Genomic DNA, 19707 nt, shown 5'->3' with positions numbered 1-19707 from the left:
AACTGCTGAGGTCATTAGTCCCCTAGAACTTAGAACTAGTTAAACCTAACTAACCTAAGGACATCACAAACATCCATGCCCGAGGCAGGATTCGAACCTGCGACCGTAGCGGTCTTGCGGTTCCAGACTGCAGCGCCTTTAACCGCACGGCCACTTCGGCCGGTGGTAACGTTTGTATTGGGTTATGATTCCCTAAATGACAAGCAACACACAAACTACTATCATTAATGGTCCCTTTGAACCTTTCTGAGCCTTTTAAAGAAGTAACTTAGTATTTCCAAACCAGACACTTCTGCTCGTTCTTATAATGTATTGAGGTTGTGACATAGCTCACGATGCAGAGCTTGCCTTAAGATTTAGTCACTGAATTCCGTTCTGGCCGTTTGTAGATAGAATAAATAAAACAAGAGAAACACTTCCAAACTGCAGTGTTTCTCCAGCGAGATCCGAACGGACTTGCAAATTAACCAGCGCATAGGAAACTGAGCATGTTATCCCTAGGCCAACATGACACTTCTGTGGTTCACCCTTTTTATTACGTCCATGTTTCCTAATGTAGATTACTCGGAACGTGACTTTAGAGGCCAATTGTATCCTAAGTACCAAAAGTCCAATTCGGGTTCAGACAATGAACTTTACTTACTCAATATTACATCTTAAATGGAAGCCATTTTTGATAATTCACCGAGATGACAAGAAAGTACAGTATTAGAAATAAAACCGCAGAGACGAAGTCCAAGTGGTTCACTAAGGCGTCCAATATTTTCGACGATTCTAAGTCCTCCCCTATCCACAATCTGGCAACACTGAACGATGTGGAAGAGTATATCGGAAGATCTGTCAGCATTCTCGAGCTGTTACAGTAACGTATATGCTCGTGGGCGAGTGGTAAGCTTTGTGCTCTGTAAAGATAAAATCGTGCATTCTAATCCACTCCGTTCCCTAGTTCCTTAAATCTCATATCAGGTATCTGATTAAGTTATCAGTTTGATGGAACCCCAAGCGTAATTCGTTCCATTTCTTGATCCATTTGTGGCAGCAAAAAATTCAAGAAACATTTCCGTCAAACAGCTCTTGGCTGTGCCAAGATAAGAACAGTTTATGCTCAAGGGTTTTCTCACCTCACATTAGCTACCAGCTAGCGGCCATACGCCTCCGACCAGGTGAACGTGAAAAAGCGTTAAGAGCGTATTTATCAATTAGCACTTTCTTTTTACTTGAAGTCCTCGTATTTATCTCGCAGTTAAGATTTGTATATTGCCCCCATGAAACTTAAGAACGTTGTTCAAGTGTGATAAAATATAGTGGCAAGTGGAAAATCGTCTAACGACATGTTGTTCGCTTACTATGGCCAGTGTGCAGTAAAGTCCACTTGAAATGCGAGATCTGCAATCCATTCCGGATGCTCGTATTTTTGTTCCTGCACTCTCTTTCCTTCACAAATTCAACAATAGCGGGTTTTAAATAGAAAAATCGTTCGAGGAATGCCCTTTGACTTAAACAGGAATACATAAAGTTTCCATACTCTTCGTCCACTTTCATCTAAAACTGTTGCAACAGACAGTGGAATAATGCGTGCGACTTCAGAAATCCAGTTCAGTTTCTTCACGTGTTCCATGCCTGAAAATTTGGCACAAAAGTGTGCTTGATGTAGAGAACAATGAACCCCATTTGTTGCACATTTCAAGTTTTTGCTCTTTCATTGCCAAATTACACTTTTAATTCTTTCTGCAGACTGTTGTAATGTCGTTTCATAGCAAATTTGCAGTAAACGTCAATTATGCAAGTGCACAATACTTACTGAGAAGTATCATTCCTGTCTTCTGTCATTCACATTCATTTTTAAAGGTTTATGATGATAGATTTGTAGCTGTCTCTTTTTGTGCAAACAGCTACTGAACCTGTGAACGCCTGTCATACACGAAACAAATAAAGGGGGAAGGGGCGAGGGAGGGAGGGTAAACAGAGCTGACACACGGATCTGTCGAACTGGAGAGAGTCGTGCCGGCCGAAAAATGGTGCACCGCAACATTAAATGAAACGTCGCGCTGTACCAGGTGCTTCTGGGAAGGAACGTGCGAAGCTGAGACAGCACCACACTCGGGCCACCCGCGGACCGCACACACTGGTCGCGTGAAGTTTGGCACGCAGTGGTCGGCCCTGGGCTAGAGTGTCGCCGCTAATAATACTCAGATGCGTCGACTGCAAACTAAACAACACAAATCATTAACGGTCACAATTCTTTGTGGTTTTCTGTCTTAAGCGTACTTAAACTAATAAATTCATGGCCTGACATTTTTCAGAACATCTCCAGTAGTTATATTGTAAACATTATGAGTAAGAAACACATGCTTTTTATAATAATAGACTTGTAAAATATTTTCTTGAAATCAGGTCAGAACTCTCTGCAGGACATTCCATTACAGGGATGTTATTGTCGTGTAACCACTCCGCCACAGGACGGGCATTATGAACAGGTGCTCGATCGTGTTGAAAGATGCAATCGCTATCCCCGAATTGCTCTTCAACAGTGGGTAGCAAGAAGGTGCTTAAGCCATCAATGTAGGCCTGTGCTGTGATAGTGCCACGCAAAACAAGTACAGTAATGAAGAGACAACAACAGAGCATCGATTGAAAAAAAGTAACACCCGTCGGAGACTTTGTAAGCTACGAATAACATGAAGCTCTAAATCAAGGAGGGCTACTATACAGGAAACCATAAGAAATTACAGAAAATGCACGCTCAAAATTCCGTCGAAAATTAAACTAGCGAATATATGCAGCGTGACTTCGATTCCAGTTTACGCTGTCGCAAAAGGAGAAGCAGTTGTTATCTGAAAGTGGAACAAGGAAGATAATACGCTCACAGTAATGTCTAAATAAGACATCGTTGAGTAGAACTGACTTTCAGTCCATAAATTCTAAAAGATAGATGCCTATCGTCCATTCGTTATAATTAAAATTGTTCAAATGGCTCTAAGCACTATGGGACTTAACATATGAGGGCATCAGTCCCCTAGACTTAGAACTACTTAAACCTAACTAACCTAAGGACATCACACACCTCCATGCCCGAGGCAGGATTCGAACCTGCGACTGTAGCAGCAGCGCGGTTCCAGACTGAAGCGCCTAGAACCGCTCGACCACAGCGGGCGGCTTATAATTAAAATGTAGTGGCTTCTGATGCTTGGTCATTAAAACAAAAAGCTTTCGAACTTGCAGTATGCTTAAGACAGAGAGAACCCGAAATAACAACAGGTTCACGAAGCTGAGCGTGGTGCTGAGATTCTATGCGTCACTTGGGCGGAGTATTACTAATTTAGCCCCTAACGTTTTAATAGGAACGACGCCTCTGGCTACCGCAATAGTCTTATGAGACCTGTCGAGTGATATTACGGCCACACAGATGGGCAGACTGATCTAGAATTTGCAGAGACTATCTACACTATGTGATCAAAAGTATACGGATACCTGGCTGAAAATGTTTCAAAAGTTTGTAGCGCTCTCCATCGGTAATGCTGGAATTCAGTATGATGTTGGCCCACCCTTAGCCTTGATGACAGCTTCCACTCTCGCAGGCATACGTTTAATCAGGTGCAGGAAAGTTTCTTGGGGAATAGCAGCCAATTCTCCACGGAGTGCTGCACTGAGGAGAGGCATCGATGTCGGTCGGTGAGGCCTGGCACGAAGTTGGCGTTCCAAAACATCCCACAGGTGTTCTATAGGATTCAGGTCAGGATTCTGTGCAGGCCAGTCCATTACAGGGATGTTATTGTCGTGTAGCCACTCCGCCACAGGACGTGGATTATGAACAGGTGCTCGATCGTGTTGAAAGATGCAATCGCCATCGCCGAATTTCTCTTCAACGGTGGGAAGCAAGAAGGTGCTTTAGCTATCAATGTTGGCCTGTGCTGTGACAGTGCAACGGAAAACAACAAGGGGTGAAAAACACGACCACACCATAACACCATCGCCTCCGAATTTTACTGTTGGCACTACACACGCTGGCAGATGACGTTCACCGGGCATTCGCCATACCCACACCCAGCCATCTGAGCGCCACATTGTGTACCGTGATTCGCCACTCCACACAACATTTTTTCACTGTTCAATCGTTTACGCTCCTTACACCAAGGGAGGCGTCGTTTGGCATTTACCGGCGAGATGTGTGGCTTATGAGCAGCCGGGAACATGAAGTTTTGCAGCAGTATCTGCCTTCTGTTATTTCCTAATTGGGGTATGAGAAACATAGGAAACGAGCGGAACCCATACAGCAGTGAAACTCTTTGTGTATGGTCATATATATGGACCGTGATAACCCTTCAGCACCTACTAAGGGCCAAAGACAGCGCATTGAAGTGCCGAAACTAGTAGCTACACAATAAATAAGATCATAAGGACGGCTACCACAATCCTTTACATTACAGACGGGGCATGGAACACCTTTATCATAGTATTCCAGACATCCTTCAGTAAGTCTTCAACAGATGGACTGAAAGTCAGCTTAACTCTGATTAATTTAGGTATGAATCTGCGTTCGGTGTCATAATTTGACACATCCACAGTGGGTGTGAAGGATGGTGTGGCAGATCATAACACTTGTTTATCGCCTCTGTAATAGGTGACAGTCCTCCGATAGAAGTGAAGTCGTTAGCGGAAGGATGCGAGTATAGAGTATTTTGCAGCTATTAACTGGCACATACTAGGGACTGTGCCGTGTGTTAGTGGTTAGTGTGTTAGTAGCTTTGGTGCGATTCACCTGCTGAAGAAAAATTCTGTCACAGCTGTAAATGAAGTACAGCCTATCATTTCATGTAGCGGCACTTTAGCAGCATATGGATAGTTCCTGGAAATTCTAGAACAGTTGGCCCATCTGTGCCACAGCAATAGAACTTAACAATTCTCATATGGCTATTGTAGATGCGTCGTTAAAATTAAAACGTTATGGGTTAAATTAATAACACTTCGCACAAGCGACGCGTAGAATCTTAGCACCACGCTCAGCTTCGAGAACCTGTTATTTCAGGTTTTCTCTGTCTTAAGCCTACTGTTCGTAGGAAATTGGAAATTTGTGGTAAGATCTTATGGGGCCAAACTGCTGAGGTCATCGACCCCTGAGCTTACACGCTACTTAATCTAACTTAAACTATCTTACGCTAAGGACAACACACACACCGGTGCCCGAGGGAGGACTCGAACCTCCGACGGGGGCAGCCGCGCGAACCTTGACAAGACGCTTTGGACCAGGCTGCTGTTCGTTGGAAAGCTCTTCAACATAGGCGCTTTTCATTTTTATTGATAAAGCATCAGCAGCCGATACATTTTAATCATAACGTATAGCTGATATGTATCTGTCTTTAAGAATTTATGGACTGAACGAAAGGTTTATTCAAGGATGACTTATTCCAGAATTTACTGTCATCGTGTTGTGTTCCTTGTTCCGCTTCCTGATAACAACTGCTTCTCCTTTCGCGTTAACAGAAACTGGAATCAGAGCCATGCTGCGTATATTCGATAGTTTAATTTTCGACGGAATTCTGAGCGTGCATTTTCTGTCATTTCTTATGGTTTCCTGCATAGTAGCGTTTCTTGAGTTGGAAATTCGTGTTATTTGTAGCTTTCAATCGATACTCTGTTGTTGCCTCTTCATTTCTTTGTTGTATTTCATGGATAGTGCCATTCACATACATCTTAAGAAAATATTTTACAAGTCTATTATTATAAAAAAAACATTTGTTGCTTACTCATAATGTTTAAAATATAACTACTGGTGATTTTCTGAAAATGTCAGGCCATGAGTTTCTTAGTTTCAGTACGCTTAAGACAGAAAACCACAAATAATTGTGACAGTTAATGATGTTGTTTAGTTTGCAGTCGGCGCATCAGAGTATTATTAGTGAAGACGCTCTCGCCCTAAACCCTATACAGAACGCATATGAGACTCATTGGCATATACTTTTAGTATTTCAGCGCTCGGCTGCCACATCTTTGAGACACAAAATGTAGCCACTTCCTAGACCTCTCAAGGCTGTTTCCTGCTAGAAGTATACCTGAAGTTTGGCAACAAAGCAGGATATGTTTGACAACCCTGAGACAAGAGAGTTACCTCGTGGATGACACAGAATTAGTCTACAAACTTTGATTTATTCGTATGATTTCCATTGAATAATCTGAGTGATTTTCACATCTACATCTACGTGATTACTCTGCTATTCACAGTAAAGTGCCTGGCAGAGGGTTCAATGAACCACCTTCATGCTGTCTCTCTACCGTTCCACTCTCGAACGGCACGCGGGAAAAACGAGCACTTAAATTTTTCTGCGCGAGCCCTGATTTCTCTTATTTTATCGTGATGATCATTTCTCCCTATGTAGGTGAGTGCCAACAGAATGTTTTCGCAATCGGAGGAGAAAACTGGTGATTGAAATTTCATGAGAAGTTCCCGTCGCAACGAAAATCGCCTTTGTTTTAATGATTGCCACTCCAATTCACGTATCATGTCTGTGACACTATCTCCTCTACTTCGCGATAATACAAAACGAGCTGCCCTTCTTTGTACTTTTTCGATGTCATCCGTTAGTCCCACCTGATGCGGATCCCACACCGCAAAGCAGTAGTCCAGAATAGGGCGGACAAGCGTAGTATAAGCAGTCTCTTTGGTAGACCTGTTGCACTTTCTAAGTGTTCTGCCAATGAATCGCAGTCTTTGGTTTGCTCTACCCACAATACTATCTATGTGATCGTTCCAATTTAGGTTATTTGTAATTGTAATCCCTAAGTATTTAGTTGAATTTACAGCCCTCAGATTTGTATGACTTATCGCGTAATCAAAATTTAGCTGATTACTTTAGTACTCATGTGAATAACTTCACACTTTTCTTTATTTACGGTCAATTGCCACTTTTCGCACCATACAGATATCTTATCTAAATCATTTTCAAGTCGTTTGGATCATCTGATGACTTCACAAGACGGTAAGTGACAGCGTCATCTGCAAACAATCTAAGACGGCTACTCAGATTGTCTCCTATGTCGTTAATATAGATCAGGAACAATAGAGGGCCTATAACACTTCCTTGTGAAACGCCGGATATTACTTCTGTTTTACTCGATGACTTGCCTTCTATTACTACGAACTGTGACCTTTCTGACAGGAAATCACGAATCCAGTCGCACAACTGAAGCGATACTCCGTAGGCACGCAGTTTGGTTAGAAGACGCTTGTGAGGAACGGTGTCGAAAGCCTTCTGGAAACCTAAAAATATGGAATCAATTTGGCATACCCTGTCGATAGCACTTATTACTTCATGAGTATAAGGAGCTAGTTGTGTTTCACAAGAACGATATTTTCTGAATCCGTGCTGACTATATGTCAATAAATCATTTTCTTCGAGGTACTTCATAATGCTCGAAGACAGTACATGTTCTAAAACCCTACTGCAAATCGACGTTAGTGATATAGGCCTGTAATTCAGCGGATTACTCCTACTTCCCTTTTTGGGTATTGGTGTGACTTGAGCAATTTTCCAGTCCTTAGGTACGGATCTTTCTATGAGCGAGTGGTTGTATATAATTGCTAAATATGGAGCTATTTTATCATCATATTCTGAGAGGAACCTGACTGGTGTAAAATCTGGACCGGAGGCCTTGCCTTTATTAAGTGATTTAAGCTGCTTTGTTACACCGAGGATATCTACTTCTATGTTTCTCATCTTGGTAGTTGTTCTTGATTGGAATTCATGAATATTTACTTCCTCTTCTTTGGTGAAGGAGTCTCGGAAAACCGTGTTTAATAACTCTGCTTTAGTGGCACTGTCATCAGTCACTTCACCGTTTTTACCGCGCAGTGAAGGTATTGATTGCGTCTTGCCACTGGTGTGCTTTATGTATGACAAGAATCTCTTTGGGTTTTCTGCCAGATTTCGAGACAGAATTTCGCTGTGGAAATTATTAAATCTCGCATTGAAGTACGCGCTATATCTCGAACTTCTGTAAAACTTTGCCAATCTTGGGGATTTTGCGTTCTTTTAAATTTGGCATGCTTTTTTCGTTGTTTCTGCAATAACGATCTGACCCGTTTTGTGTACCATGGGGGATCAGTACCATCACTTATTAATTTATGTGGTATATATCTCTCAACTACCCGCCAGGTTAGCCGAGAGCGCTAATGCACTGCTTTCTGGACTCGGGTAGGCGCGCCGGCCCCGGTTCGAATCCGCCCGGTGGCTTAACGACGGAGGCCGGTGTGCCGGCCAGCCTGGATGTGGTTTTTAGGCGGTTTTCCACATCCCACTAGGTGAATACCGGGCTGGTCCCCACGTCCCGCCTCAGTTACACAGCTCGCAGACATCTGAACACATTCGCACTATTCCATGGAATACACTATACACAGACAGCTGGGGTGCACTAATTCCGTCCTGGGGGTATGGGGTGGCGGTAGAAAGAGCATCTGGCCACCCCTTAAATTAACCTTGCCAAATTCGTTTAACCATGCCGACCCTGCGTCACTGTGGGAAAAGGCACAAGCAAAAGAAAGAAAGACAGAAAGAAAGAATATCTCTTCAAGTGCTGTTGATACTATCTCTTTGAAAACATTCCACAACTTTTCTACACTTACATGATCAGATCGGAAGGAGTGAAGACTGTCTCTTAAAAAGGCGTTAAGAGCATTTTTATTAGCTTTTTTAAATAGATAGACTTTGCGTTTCTTTTTGATGGTTGTAGGTGTTACGGTATTTAGCCTAGCAACATCTGCCTTGTGGTCGCTAATCCCTGTATTCGTCACAACACTCACTATTTGTCCAGGATTATTTGTTGCTAAAATGTCAAGTATGCTTTCGCAATAATTTACGCTTCGAGTGGGCTCATGAACTAATTGTTCAAAATAATTTTCTGAGAAAGCGTTCATTACAATTTCGGATGATGTTTTATGCCTGCCGCCCGCTTTAAACGTATAATTTTTCCAGCATATCGAGGGTAGATTTAAGTCACCACCTACCATAATTGTACGAGCGGGGTACTTATTTGAAATGAGACTCAAGTTTTCTTTGAACTGTTCAGCAATTACATCTTCTGAGTCGAGGAGTCGGTAAAACGATCCAATTAATAATTTAGTGCGATTGTCAGGTATAACCTCTACCCATATTATTTCACATGAACTATCTACTTCAATTTTGCTAGAAGGCAAACTACCTCTGACAGCAATAAATACTCCACCACCAACTGTATTTAATCTATCCTTTCTGAACACTGTTACATCGTTTGAAAAAATTTCGGCTGAACTTATTTCCGGCTTTAGTCAGCTCTCTGTACCTACAACTATTTGAGCTTCAGTGCTTTCTATTAGGGCTAGGAGCTCTGGTTCTTTCCCAACACAGCTACGACAGTTTACAACTACAATACCAATCGTTTCTACAACTACCTTATTGTGTTTTACCTGCCCACTTTTAGACGAACATCCCTTCTGTGGTTCCCAGAGAACCTCTAACCTAAAAAACCGCCCAGTCCCTTCCACACAGCCCCCGCTACCCGTGTAGCCGCCTCCTGTGTGTAGTCAACTCCTGACCTATTAAGCGGAACCCGGAAACCCACCATCCGATGGCGCAAGTCAAGGAATCTGCAGCCTACACAGTCACAGAATTGCCTGAGCATCTGATTCACACCCTCCACTCGGCTCTGCACCAAAGGACCACAGTCGGTTCTATCGTCGATGCTGCAGATGGTAAGCTCTGCCTTAATCTCGGAAGCAAGACTGGCAGTCCTTACCATTTCCGCAAGCCGCCCGAAACCAGACAGAATCTACTCCGATCCAAAGCGACACACGTCATTGGTACCGACATGAGCCACCACCTGCAGTTGGCTGCACCCTGTACTCTTCATGGCACCCGGAAGCATACTTCTCACATCTGGAATGACTCCCCCCGGAATGCACACGGAGTGCACACTGGCTTTCTTCCCCTCCTTGGCAGCCATGTTCCTAAGGGGCTCCATTACGCGCCTAACGTTGGAGCTCCCAACTACCAGCAAACCCACCCTCTGTGAATGTCCAGACCTTGCGGGCCGAGAAGCTTCCTCTGGAACAGGGTGGACGACTGCTTCCGGCTCAGAGGCTCAGAGACATCGTCAGCTACAGATAACGCCCGAAACCTGTTCGTCAAACGACCCGGGAAGACCCTACGATCGGCCCCTCGGAAAGTTTTTCGCTGCCTGCCAGACTTTGGAATCATCTCCCACTCGACCACGGGTGAGGGGTAAACCTCAGTGCAGGCAGTACCCGGGGAGGTCACAGCAGTGGACCTATCGGAGGACACGTGGGACGTGCTCGACGTCCCTCGCATCCCCGCGTCCGATCCCCCACAGTGACGCCCCCTGGCAGCAGCCTCAAGCTGTGTGACGGAAGCCAACGCAGCCTGAAGGTGTGAGCGAAGGGTCGCCAGCTCACTTCGCATCTCTACACAACAGTCACAGTTCCTATCCATTACTGCAGTCGCTTCTATTTGAAGCTCGTAAAAAATATGTAACAAGCGAAGGGTGTACTTGCCTTGGTAGTAGCAGGACCTAGCGGTGCGCTCTCGCTGACGGCCTGACCGACTCTGAGCTGTTCTAACCAAACAAACAAAAGCCTGCACGATACGAGAGTCAATACAAAGGTCGATAGTAACGGCGGTACTGTAGCTGTTATTGAAATAAAAGGTTGTGCCTCTAAGCACTCGAACACGCAAGAAATTGCAAAAATAAACTAGTAACTACACAGATAACTGAAAATAAGGTGCTCCTGTTTGAAGCTCGTAAAAATATGTAACAAGCGAATGTGTGAAATAAAGTTATCAGTTTACGGTTTTGAGTCCAGGAAAGTCATTCTACCATGGAAATTACACTTTGACATTGGGAGCTTATCTGTCCTAGTGAGCACTGGAGCAATAAAGGCGAGCACAATGGCGCAGTATTCCGCGAATTGTGAGGTAATGTTGTCGCCTGTAAAATGGGAGCTGCTTTGGTTTCCGATTCCAGTCTCACTCAAGCGTAAACTTTTAGTCTCTTCGTGACAGAGCTGCAAGCAGTCAGATCGAAAACCAATAAGGAAATTTTATTTACTTTATTAACGAAATGCCACATTTCCATACTGCTTCATTGTGACACAGGACAGGAAGTAAATACAGACCATTTAGAAGTCCAGAATGAGTAATATATTATTCATTCGTGCTGATATAGGCACACTCCTGTTACAGATACTATTTGTTTTATTAAAATAAACTTTCATCATAAGGTTATCGTGGTAATTTAAATTTCATTTGAATTGGAACAGCGTACATTTTAACAGCGTTGTTCATTATTTTATTGAATACAGCAACAAATATCAGAGAGAAATTAGTCATCAGAGAGAAATTAGTCATCAACAGTACATTCTCTTCCATTATCTAAAACAAACTGATAAGGCAAAGCTTACTGATTCCAGTTAAAGACGTCGTCAAACCAGGTTTGAAGAGTATTTTCGTCCAGAGAGGAACTTTCTTGACTGTTTTCGATAAAGAGTTTGAAAGGTAAACATTTGAGGTAGTAAGATCAAAAGAATAAGTGCATAAGGAATGACTTCACAAACTCTTGGATCCTTTTGTTAGTGAGATCTGCAGTGTGCATGCTTGTGTAGTGTCAACATGTGATTAAGTCTTGTAATCATTTTTCTTACACTGTAATCGATGTGTGTCTTAGCTGTTGCCAAAAACTCCTAGCTGCTGGGGAAGCTTCATAATGCAAAACGCCATTTTTGAGCCACCAGATGCTAAATACGAAAATTATGTTCACACTGCCCTTTGATCGAGTATATATCTTGTTTTAGGGCTCCGCCATTACTTCTTCTCAAGAAGTTAATATGAAGACAACATAATTAGTAAACAGTAGGGATATCGCATTAGAGTTAACAATGAGCCAACTGACGATGATCAAGAAAAAATGCATTAATTGTCACCCCTTTGTTTTTTGTTGTTTTAAATTAGAGCATGCAGTACTACTGAACCCGGCTTCCGAACCTTGTATATTGAACGTTGATGTCGCATAAAGCTTAAATGGTCGCACTTCATCACATATGATTGTTAACGAGGCACCCTGGATGTGCAAAATAATTCGCGCCACAACGATCTTTCTTGAAATAAAAAATCTTTTGTGATTCTTCAAACCGACGCCTCGTCAGTCAGTTCGTCGGCGTACCTAATGATGGCAACGTGGTTGCTTGCCGAAATATTCTGCCCATTGGATACTAATACCCGGCTGTTCACCCGTGAACTCTTTTGTCAAAAAATCTTTTTCTGACGTGTTTTGCCCAATTGCACTCACCCCACACACAATACAACATTTCAGATCTGCCTCTGATGGTTTCACTTCTCTACTAAACCCAAAGCGAACAACATGTCGCAAATTTTAGACCTTTTTCCACATGCGACTCAAAAATGTTCAAATTGAAAGGGTACAGTACCGCCCGACATTGAAAATAGGTACAACATACTTCATTATTTTTGTCAGAACAACACATTTTTTTTTGTAAAATAACTCAATTTCAATTAATACAGCGATGCCGGATACCAGTGTGGGAAAGAATGACAATTTATTTATTTAATTGATCACATATGCACTCCCACATAGTAAATCCCTACATCCAGTTTGGTGAGATCTGTGAAATGAATGAATGTATGGTCATCTGCTAACCGCAAATAGTGAATGTGAATATATGATCATCTTTGAGTCGATCCTTTGGCCACCTTTGGTGGGACCAAAGAGATGAAATTTACCTGAGCTTTGAGCGCCTGAAATGTGGCTGACCAATACGGTAGCAAGGTGCTCCCCCACTTCGACAGAGGTGTGAGAGGACCTGGAGAACGGCCATGTTTCAGCACTCTGCCGCTGGATCTTGTGCTGTTAAGACCTGTTTTAGTTGTGCTCCGTAATGACAAAAGAGTGGAGACATGGTATGCATGTGGAATATTTAAGAGTAGTTTGAAATAATAATTTCTCTATTTCAGGAACTTTTGTGGGGAGAATTAAATGTCAGGCAGGTAATATTAATGGGATTGTAGTAATCTTCGGAAGTGACCATCGGTCACAATGAAACCACGTGTAGCAATAAGTTGAAATACTTCCATGTGCTTAAGTTAAGCTGAATTACTAGCATATGTACAATAAGTTGAAATATTTAAGAAATAGCGTGTGTACCATAAGTTGAAATATTTAAGAAATGGCGTGTGCAGGACTTGAAATTAGAGACGAGTACTTCCATGTGGTGAGTACTGTGTGAGTCTCAATCTGTGTATGAGACAAAGGATAAAGAGAAGTACTCGTCCATGGTATCAGTTGAGGACTCGCATGTGTGATGAATATGTTCTTAATATTACTTTGCGTGATATGATTCCGTGTGACGCTAGATTCAAACTCTGAGAGAGAAGCAAGGTGAGTCGGCCGTCTATCCAACAACGCCACTTGGCTTGCATTGCACAGGAAGACGTGCAAATATCTCCAGAGTTCATAGTAGGAAAGTAGAATTACAAAGTGGGGCAGTGTCATGTGAAACTAGGATAAATACTAATTGAAGTGGGAAAGCTGAAAGTGATAGTGTTGTGACTATTTAGTGTTTTGTATTCCATGTCGTAGTGTGGTGTATGTCATGTAATTTGGGTATGTGTGGTTTGCATGGGAGAGTAGCAAGGTAGTTTCAAAAGATTAGTGGGTTATGCTTGTTCCTTCGGTACCGCTCGGTCTGGAGGAAAGTTTCGTGATGATGATTGTGAGAGTCGAAGTGTGAGGTATAATAAAAGATCCACCATCCTATCCAGAAAGTGCACTGTAGTGTTAAATAATTACGAGACCACAATATAGAGATTCACCAATGTAAAGCCATGCCCACTGGGCGGAATTTCTCATGTGTTATTGTTGTAGGTTATAGAATTTGTGTGTTTAGGTTATAGAATTTATCGGAATAAATAAGATGGTGAAAAGAAAAAGATTGGTGGACTTTTCCTTCGAATTGTATGTTGTCATGATGTCCCGAATTTATAATGTATGCGCCATTCATATTCAGTGCGGTGGTCACGTGTTGATAAAAGCCGTTAAATAAAAGACAAAAAGAAAATGTGGTATTGCCAGTGCGTAGTGAACAGTCAGAGTTCTGTAAATCACTGATAGTCAGATATGCGTTTCCGTTGCGTATTAATCATATAGGAGGATAACTTGTAACTTAAGTGTGAGTACTAGAGTTCATGTTACTCGATAAATAAGAATGAATCCACTCGCTTGGCAGACCACTCATCTTGCAGGCCTGACTGCTTGATGCCACAGTATGAGCAAGGCATGTGGGTGCCTCTCATAATTTCGACCCTGCCAGGATATTTTGCTGTTAGGGTTTGCTGTTAAGATTTTTTTTATTTTGATGGAATATATTGTCATAGTGCTAAGAAGTAAAATTTTTTTTGTTTGCAAATTCTTTCTGGATTGGTGAGGATCTTTTATTTTTTTTATGTAATTAATTGCTATATCGCCCAAGGCTGGAAGATCATTGTATAATTTTTTTTGCGTAATGTCGGTAGTAACTAGATCGCAGTCGAAAAGTGTAGTCACCATGGAGAATAGCGATTCTGGGGTGAACGTAGCAGTGCAGCAGGAAGTAGGTGTCGACAATGGGCTAATGAGCGGGAATGGCAAACACTCGGAAGGGGCTGAATTGTTCAGTGGACCGCTGCTAGGTGATCCTTTGAGCGCCGGGCTTTGTTCACAATCAGGGGCTTTTCCTGACGACGCGGGCGAGCCGGGACTAGGTCAGATATGCAGTGAAAGTGCAGCTACCCTTAGTGAAGCTACAGTTTCTCAGGCGAACGAGGTGAGCGCAGCGAAAGTAGCAAATGACAGTGTGCTACTGCAGTTTTTACAGAGGATGGATAGAGACAATAAGGAAAGATTAGAAGCGACGAGTAGAGATAATAAGGAGAGAGATAGGGAGAATAAGGAAAGATTTGAAGCAAATAAGGAAAGATTGGAAGCAAATAAGGAATGACTGGAGGCAATGGATAAGGGAAATAAAGAGGCAATGAGGAAGCTACACACAGTTATCGATGAGCGTCTGCCTGCAGTTAATAATCGGTTAGATGAGGGGAAGAAGAATCTGGGTGCATTGAAGCAAGTATGTAACGCCGTGAAAGAAAAAGCCAATAATTTGGAGGTACGAATAAGTGCAATAGAGAGCGATATTACAGAACGTAGGGACGTGTTGCCAGATGAGCGAATCAAAGAGATAGTGGAGGACTTACTTGCAGATAAACAAGGGGCATTAGACAGCGTGGAAGCTCAAGTCACCCGGCAGGAAGTGGCGCTAAATAAACACAGGGATGAAGTTGCGGAGGTAGTGGTCAGAATGAATACAATTAGCGCAGATGTAGAAAAGATCAGTATGAGAGGCGAAACAGGCTCTGACAGTACGCAGCGAGAGGTTTATGCCGACCAGGAGGAGATACAACCACTATTACAGTTTAAAGAGGCACAATTAGAAACAAATAGGAAACATAGGGAAGAGCTTGCACAGTTGCAATTAGCGTGCAGAAGTGAAGGTGAAACACCACCAGGTAGACTGCAGAGGGAGAGTGAGATAAATTCAAAAAACGAAAATAGGCAGAAAGACGAAGACGAACTCAGAGAGTTAGAAGAACGGTTGTGTCAGATAAAACAGGTGGCAAACCCAACTGGGTATAGTCCAAGGTCGGAAAACATAAATGCGGAAGAAGAATGTAGGAGGCACTTCGTGTCGGTACAAACGTACACTAGTTTTCCGGATCCTGATAATTACCAACATCCATGCCTGTGGCTGTCTCAATTTCAAGATTCATTACCTTCATCGTGGGGACCGCTCCTCAAAATGAAGTTTGTGTGTAACCATTTGAGGGACAAGGCTAGAGCGAAAATGCAGGAAGTTATTAAAGACTGTAGTAGCTAAAAGATATTTTGTGACAAGTTTTTAAATGAATTCTGGTCGAAAAGTAAGCAGGACCAGGTTAAGCAAAGCATATTGATGATGCCAAATTATAACAAAGGTGGTATAAGAGATCCAGTGTCGTGCTATCAGGAAATGCTGAGACGAAACAGGTATTTGGATGTGCCATACGAAACTGGGGAGCTCATTAGGATCTGTATAACGAAGTTGCCAGTGAGATGGCGCAGAGATATAGCGATAGCAGGCAGAGGCGTAGACGATTCTGCGTCATTTCAGCACTTGTTACAAGGATTGGGTAACGAGAGCAATATCGTGAACGGAGACACGACTCATAGGTCAGATAGTGTCGAGGATAGACACTATGAGAATGACAGGAGAGCATGGAATCCTGGCATTTCATTCTTGTCATAATGCATTGAAGGATAGGAGAAACTAATCCAACATATCAGCCCTTAGCATCTTGCCTTAAAACACATGCAGCTGGCACTGAAAATTGTCTATGTAGCAGACCTACTCTACTGATATGTAGGAATGCAAATACCATACTTCTGATCAGAGAATAAAACACCAGTAATGGAATCTGTTAGGCTGGTCTCACAGAGCAAAATTTGCAAATTTTTATTTCGAACTGTAAAGTAAAAGGACTGTTTCCTCAAAGAAACCAGTTACTAAAATGTTATTTAATAATGCCAATGAGTCCAGTTTAATTAGTGCAATTTGACTATTGCAGGTACTTAACACGTAATGTGAAAAGTCAACATTGTGATCTGTATGGAATAGGGTACGTTTATACTGCTGTTACAGGTAACATCAGTAATGTGATCGAAGTTTCTAGATTAGCTGCCATCTGATCGGTAGTATGTCATTGTCATAGTGACAGTTATGAGGTGCTGCATATGGTTGTTCGGAATCTGGTGTTAGTGAAAGAGGCCACTAGCACCAAAGTTTCTAACACTTGGGCTGCCCATTTCTCCCAGCTTGTATATTCTCTGCACACATTTAATTTTCATGTAAGCTTAGATTCCTAACTAGCAAATTCTTTCCTGTGTATAGTGGACCATTCAGAGTGAGGCGGATTGTGCAGGAAAATGCTGTACTGATTGAGACGATCAAGGGAAAACAATCTCGTGGGCTTCATCACATTTCTAACATCAAATTATGGAAAAGTTAAGGATAGATCGAAAGTAGGCAATTTATGGTAGATATTCAGTGTATTTATTTGTGGTGTGTAACGTTGTGCAGGGGCAAATCGAACATAAGAATTTTCAGGCGGGATGTTAGGAAGTATGACGGAATAGACTGGTCGAATGAGTCATGAACAGGAGTCGACAGAGTGGTGTATGTACGTGTTTTTTGTCATATGAATAAGGATCAAGCAGAAACGACGCGATGATTAATCAGTGGATAAAGATGGTAGATAATGAGAGAAGCGACGTAATAAATAGTAGTTTATAAAGGTGATATTTAAGGAGAGAAGCGACGTGAAGCAGTGTGATTAATAAAGAGAGATTCGACGTGATGAAACAGTGGTAAATAAAGGTGAGTAGAACTAATAATGTGGAGATGTCTTAGAGGTATGTTACAGAGAGGCCTGTGTATGCTGCAATCGAGATTGATGCGAATGGCGAACGAAGACCAGGAAATGATGGAGTAATCGACGGACGGAGAGCCGAAATACGAATGAAGAGATGAGGACAACTGCACAACGTGAAAGGACATAAAGGGAGTATGAGATCCAGATGGTGAACGTTGTGGAATACTGACGTAAGATGTAATATAAGTGTAAATCTAATTCTTACCATAACAATTGCTATATGAAAAAAATAATTTTTGTTGTTATTGTTGTTGAAGCCTGGTACCAGTATAACTAATCAAAACGGTACCAAGAATGTGTACAGTTATTTTGCAGGATGAATAATTTGTGTATTTTTTGTTCTTAGATGAAATGTCGCAATTCTAAGTTGATATTTAGCAGGATGAATAATCGGTAAAGTGAATGCAGAGGTAAGCCGATGGAGAGAGGTGCCAGAGTGAAAGGACGAATTCGGAGACTGGAAAGCTATCTCCGAAACAGCTTCATGTGTTATGTGGTTGAGTATAAGGGAGCAAAGGTATGGTATGTTGTCGTGAGTGTGGTGGTGTTAAGGTTAGCTGACTTCTAGACCTATTCTGTTAGTGTATTAATGGATTGAATGAGAAGGAAAATGTGATGTCTGGTGAGTGAGAGTCGTAGAGTAGTGTGATCAATGCGCACACTCCTTAAAAGGGGATGCTACCGATCCATAACTAAAACACTATTGTGTTATTGTTTGATTTGGATGAACCTCGATGGCAGGTCAGGATCTGGCATCGTGTGGATGGTACATACATCTCCTAGAAATGTTGTTATATATAATAAAAAGGTAAAATATATAAAGAGATACTAATTTCAGTCTGTCACAAGCACAAAGGTGCATTGTATGTTGTAGATTTAGAGTCATCAGTTTCTAAAATGTTTATTGTGTTAGGATGTTAAAGTAGTTTAATATTTAATAACATGTGGTAGGTAATTGTGAGCTGTGTAGATTATTTCTTATTTTTTTGTTAGAACACTTTCAAGGGGTATTAATTTCAGTCTGTCACAAGCACAAAGGTTCACTGTATATTGTAGTTTTAGAATAAACAGTTTCTAATATTTTCACTGTGATAGGATGTCAGAGTAGCCTACTATTTGATATTGTAATTATGAGCTGTATAGATTGTTTATTATTCCTTTTGTTTTTTTATACTTTCACGTTTTGTATGAGGGACGACAGGTACAATCAATAGCACAAGTGTGGGCTGTATATAGAAAAGGGATAAGTGTTGATGTTGTATGTGTAGAAAACTAGGGTGTATGATTTTATGTTTTTTTTTTTTTTGAACAAAGATTCTTTTATTACCAATGTATCTGATAGATCATACATGTAATCAATGAGTATTTAAATACTTTAAGAATATCCTTTTGTCTGTAATGTTGCGAGATGCACGGAAGGGTCTGACTGATTGGGTGTCGTAGCGCTGAGGGGCTACGCCGAACGCGCCCGTACCACATAAGCCAAGCAGACGTCGGCAACAGAGCCGGTGTACTCCCCACTCCACTGCCAGTCGGGCTACACTCCACGTGCCCGCTACAGCAGGTCAACGGCCTGGGGCGACACGCACGTACCACTGGCCATTCATAAGTTCCGCCACCCTTACGACTGGGGAAAGTATCCCGCGGAGGCTACAGCGGGTGGTTTCTTCTGCTCAACGGCGGAGCGACGACAGAATGAACGACGCGCGGCAGAGTCCGGCGGGCATTCTTACCAGCAGCTATTAACTCAGGCTATTCCAACCGAGCTCCAGGGAGCCGGAGCGCTCCGGAGCGCTCACTGCGGCAGCTCGGAGCCCGCGTGGAGGGGGAAAGCGAACTCACTGCCCCCTGACCGCATGCAGCCGTAACTGACGCAATAATCCGTGTTCAATGACAGTTATGACTAGCCGCGGGAGCCTATTGGAGGATACCTTTCTATTCATTGAGAGGGATGGTCGTCCGCAGTGTCTTGCTTGTCATTAAGTATTTAATTCTGCGAAGAGGTACAATATACAACATTATACACGTCGTCACGCAGCGCACTACGATCAGGTAGAAGGCGTTGCACGCAGAGAACTGGTAGCCACGCTTAAGGACGACATACCAGGAGACGTAAGTTTAAAAACGGTTTGGACATGCCAGCGGATTT

This window comes from Schistocerca nitens, chromosome 3 (genome assembly GCF_023898315.1).
Source record: "Schistocerca nitens isolate TAMUIC-IGC-003100 chromosome 3, iqSchNite1.1, whole genome shotgun sequence".
Lineage (NCBI taxonomy): Eukaryota > Metazoa > Arthropoda > Insecta > Orthoptera > Acrididae > Schistocerca > Schistocerca nitens.
The sequence above is the reverse complement of the archived record's forward strand: the minus strand, read 5'-3'. Positions refer to the sequence as shown.